Source organism: Diadema antillarum, unplaced genomic scaffold (assembly GCF_040938485.1).
Source record: "Diadema antillarum isolate AM-2024a unplaced genomic scaffold, OU_Dant_1.0 seq00000043_RagTag, whole genome shotgun sequence".
Taxonomy (NCBI): domain Eukaryota; kingdom Metazoa; phylum Echinodermata; class Echinoidea; order Diadematoida; family Diadematidae; genus Diadema; species Diadema antillarum.
The window spans coordinates 527,401-533,339 of NW_027271155.1; positions in this window are offsets into that span (position 1 = coordinate 527,401).

Below are 5,939 nucleotides of genomic sequence, written 5' to 3' on the forward strand. Positions count from 1 at the left end.
CATCTCAAAACTATAGTGGACGTACATCTTACCAGGGAGGTGAGTATGGGGTCATCCCACTAAACAGACACCCACGAGTCATACAGCCCATGAGTTCGACATTGAAAACAGGTCCAGGAGTCATACAGCTCACGAGTCATACAGCTCATGAGTTCGACACTAGGCAAATAAAGCCCACGAGTTCGACACTAGGTAAAAACAGCCCACGAGTTCGACAGATACAACACGGCGCGTAATGTGTCGGTCTCGTGGGCCGTGTTGGCTTAGTGTCGGAATCATGGGCTGTATGACTCGTGGGCTGTATGACTAAAGTCTTGTGAGCTGTATGACTTGCGAGCTGTATGACTCGTGGGTGTCGGTCTCGTGACGCGCACCTGGTGAGTATCTCCCTGATCTTACGCACTTGGTTACCTAAACACGCACAAACGAGTACTAGTGCATGTATATATACACACACACGCATCCATCTAGAACGTTATCATATGTGATTTGTTAAATCCATTAATCGATTTAATATCATAAGTGTAAAAGTGTAAAATCTATTGCGAATAAAATCCAATTATTAGTTACCGCAGAATTACAGACATCGAAAAATGAACATTTTTAGCATCAAATCAATAACACAAACACAGACACACAGAGATACACACACACACACGCACACACACACACACACACACACACACACACACACACATATATATAATTCATATTAGCAATATCCAAAGACTATCCTGGGCAAAAATCATGAAAATGAGATTAAAAATTCATGGTAATTGACCAGATAAAATATTAATATTCATTTATTTTTTATGCTTGTGTACAGTCGTGGCTGGGCATGTTACACAAGTGCATTATCACATTACTGATGAGTTTTTTTTTCCTCCACTTTTTCACTCAAATAAACCGTTTACATGAGCAATAATGAATCCAATCACCTGTAACAGCATATGCAGTATTTATGACTTTTTATTACACCATGTGCCTCCATACAATTTCAGGGGCGGATCCAGGTATTACGTAAAGAGGGGGCGCATTTTCAAAATTAAAGGAGGGGGGGGGGGCACACGCACCCCTCCCCTATTTTTTTCTTTTTATTTCTTTTGTTTCAAAAAAAAAAATAAGGGGGGGGGGGGTGAGCGCCGATGCGGTCCTCCCTGGATCCGCCACTGAATTTCAATACTGTATCATTGTTATTGAGTTTGTGATTACTATGAACATAATTATACACTATTTAAACTTAAAAACACCAATATGGTGTTGATTACCAAGGTATATGATTTCATCTAGGTGTAAAATCTCGATAGAGCAAAATGAATCCTTATAATTTAAAGACGATTCCTTCATAAACATGACAGACGAACGACCCAGCCAAGTTTATCTCCTTGCACATCAAAACGTTATACATACATGTATATCCTATCACCGTATCAGGAATTCAATGTCAATAAGGACCAGGTGTTACAAAAAACACTTCCCACTTTTGATCCTCAATAGCTCAAAAACTATACATCAGATAACACTAACATTGATATGAGTAATATCTGAATGGTGTACAATTTAGTTGGAGGGGATTTAAATATGAAAGCATGAATCAGTTTCATTAAATCCATGATTAAAGTTAAGTTCCAGATTTTGGTCAAATTTGAACCCTCTGTACCAAATTGAACCAAAGACAGGAACCAATGATGTGTATGTGAGTAAGTGCTTACAATGATCCCGAACAACAAACATGAATACCACGGATACCACCTTTTCAGAGTTATGCTGACTAGGCTTCTGGTCTCTTGCTCCAAGGTACATGAATGATTGATTAATAATTCATGATGGATTACTCTGGGCACTGCTAGTCTGAATTAATAGTAAACAGTAAAATACAGGCGCATGAAAAAAGCAAGCACATTGTATGTTTTCACGTTCTTGCATACACTACATTTCACGATGAATAAAGACTAGCTGAGATAGTGGAATTAGTCATGAATATGTAATAGAGCATTCAAACCCTGGCCATTGTTCAGGACCATTGTCAGGGTGATAACCACACACTCCCATTTACACCTTGTGCAAATTGAAAGTTTTGTACAGAGGGTTGGAAATAGAGCAAAATCTGAAACCTAGCTTAAAAATAAATCTTGAATTTAATGAAACTGATTTATGCTTTAATTTTTAAATTACCCCAACAAAATTGTACACTCTTCAGCTATTGCCTATAGATATCAATGACACTGTAATGTGATATATAGTTTTTGAATTATTAAGGATCAAAAGTGGGAAATGTCTTTTGTAGCACCGAGTATATACACAGTATACATGAAGTTACAAATTGCTCTATGACGTTGTCTTTTGTGTGGTTCACATAAAACTAACCTCCTAAGCAAAGATGATAACTGATGTATGCCTAGGTACTTCAAGTTGACCAGAATAAGAGCACTTTTCATCATCTTTCAGCAGATTGTCGTTATATATCAACACAGGTACAACAATATGCAATCAGTTCACAACAAAGTCCATGTCCAGTTTCAGTATAATGAAATTTTACTGAATAAGTCCATGAAAAATTACCTGACTTTATCAAAAAATGAATAAAAAGAAATATCAAAATAAAACGTAAGGAAGGAACCTTTCTACAGACTACATGTAAGTAAAATGTTCCAACATTTATCTATGATTTATTTACATTTACATCTATCATGATCCAACATTACTTTTTATCATTTGCATCCCTTCACATTTAATATTGAATCAGTAAAGAATATTTGCCATTCTCTCTCTCTCTACTGCTTAAAAAAGAAAAATGCACATAATATACATCATACACTACACTTGGGCTATGATGCAAACATGTAACAGTAAACTGTAACAGGCTATATCCAGGCAAACTTGAGGAACATACACATGCATTCAATTTTCAGTGTCATTGTAATGGAGGTTATACAATGATGATTTGATTCAGGAAATAAAGACCCAATGTTCTCACTGATTTCTAAATTTCCCCTGTGTCTTTGCTCAAGTTCATTATGTTGTTGAGTTCATCAAACACAGGGGAACCCCATTATAGTGAGGACCTCAGAGCCATGGCAATTGTCTTGCTATATCAGGGTTCTCATATCGGGATACAATAACAATGAAGTATATGAGTTGGGACCTGCAAAACTACCTTGTTATAAGAGGGTTTTGTTATATCCAACCTCTTTAAAATGAGGTTCCATCATACTATGAACTCTGTGTGACATCATGAACTATTGTGACATCAGAGCAATTGCATGGCTCTGATGTCACAATATACAAACATTCGCCACGCGCACTCAACAATTACAAGCGCGTACTTTTGTCACTCATTTTTGTAAACAACTTTAACCAATTGGCTTCACGTACGTACGTACATGGTGGTGGTGACTGTGTGGCTACTCATTTGTCTTCCATGGAAAATGGTTCCATTTCTGTGCTAAATTTAAGAATCTGTGTGGACCACATCTGTTGACATTTGAGGTGTTGTATAAAACAAATAGTGTATGGTCTTTACTTGTGCAGTGGAACCAGATTTCGCACTTTGTGAAAGATGAGGCGCACTATTCAACTCGGCTTCGCCTCGTTGAATAGACACCTCTATCTTTCACCTCGTGCCAAATCTTATACCATCACACTCGTGACCATCCACTATTTGTGTCATCGTCATGTTTAAAAAAAAGAAAACGTGCTGAGAGACACTACAAAGTTTACTATACATTCTCACCTCCATCACTGCATTCTTACTTCAAACACCCAGAGTAAAACATGGGTATGGTGATCGTGCTTTTTCCGTTATGGGACCAAAATTGTGGAATCAGTTACCTCTTCAGTTAAGGGAACTGTCATCGACAGAGTCATTCAAATCCAAACTTAAAACTTATCTATTTCTTTCATGCTGAGGACTGTAATTGCTGTATGTCATTAATATTGGATCAATATTGTATTTTTAATTGGTATATGTTGTATTCTTTATTTGGTATATATTTGTTTTTGTTTACCATTTTCTTATTTGTTGAAATGTTTGAATATGTATATGCATGTAAATATATGATATCTTTTCATTTTTGAAGCGCCATGAGCACTGAAAAGTGGACCTGTGCGCTATACAAGTAGCCACTATTATTATTATTATTATTATTATTATATACATCAATATACATCAAACGCACTGGCTAGGGAAGAGAAAATTATGGCTATCTCTTTTTGACTATCAGCAGGAGTACACTTATTGCACGCAGTGATAGAAATGAGTCAAATATGAACTATTTACTACATATATTGCATCATATCACTACATTCTGTTGATTTTGCTCGTATTCTTTTCGAATGACATCAAGAACTGAAATTTGGCATCAAACGTGGTAATGTCCACTGGGACAAATTCCGTACAAAAACAAATGCCGAGATAATGAACGCCAAATTATGCACTACAAGTATACCCCATCCCTGAGCTAAAATATTGTTGAAGATAATTAGAAAGGAGACACATACAATGTGTCCCCATTTGACCCACAGCTTCACAAACATTGGCAATTCATGATCTTCCTATCCAGCATATGAACAGAACTTACTACAAAATATCAAGACTAACAGTTAAAGAAACACAAATGCAAATACATATACATGTACTTTTTATCACATTATTTGCATTTTGAGACAGCCTAACCATATTGATAGAAGACCGAATACAGAAGTTATGAATTGATAAATGACCCACAAAAATGTACTAACAAAATGAAGAATAAGGGCCACAACCTTCATATCATCATTGGTGGTCACGCACATATACAAAGTTCAAATCCGAATGGCAAAAATCCATCTAAACTTATGTGTGACACATCATAATAATCTTACAATCAATGTTCTTTTCACACTCAAATGTCTTTGGAACTCATATAACAGAAGCATACTGTAAAACACGATATTTTGGCAGCATGAAATTTTTGCGAGTCGAGCTGACAGCCTTTTTCCCAGCATCAAATATATGCGAGTTGCCTCTAACATTCAATGTATATCACATGCATTTTAATTTCGCGAATCTTGGCTCTCGCGAAATTTAAATGCATGTGAACATTCCTAGTTTTACAGTATATAATAAAATTCTTCCTCTCTCTGAGATTATATTAGGAAGTTTTAGATTTGCAATCGTGGACTTTAAGAGGAATAAAAAAACTGTTCTGCGCATGTGCAAGACTGCCTATCACTATATGGTTATATAGCTATAGCTATATACTTACATAGCTTTCACGACGGTTCTGGGCCATTTTAACATCGGCTGAAATTCATGACGCAGAGAGCCACTTGATGCAATGATGACAAACAACATGTGGGGGCGCCATTTTACTTTGTATAGGCTGCGTCTTTGCGAAATCTAAAGCTACTTTACAACACAAGGAGGAGAGTGGAGAACAGTCCACACGACTGTCATCTTAGCATCCGTGTCACAAATCTATTAAAAGCCCCCTACTGCCAACCCATATGGCAACTTTGATTCTACATTTCAGTATATTTTTCATCCCGCTGACTTTCAGGAATTATATTTGCAATGAAGAATGCAAACAAGTTTTATGATATTTTCAAATATACATTTGAGAATGTCAATTATTGCAAGAGTATAAATATATTCTAAAAAATACTGTCCCTACAAATATCTCTCAATTTTATATTTTCTCATATTTCTTGACAATATATCTCAGCACAAGATCATAAAACAATGCAAGCTTTTATTCTATGATGCACATGAAATATCACTTAAATCAAATAATCATGTCAGAGTAAGCACCATTATAAATCTATAGAAGACTTTAAAATTCACATAAAAGGATCAACAAAAGAGAATACATCATAAAAGAATGAATCTTGGATGTGACCTAGTAGTTTTATGAATCTCACTCTGAAATAGATATCTGCTCCGTAAATCACGGGAGCTT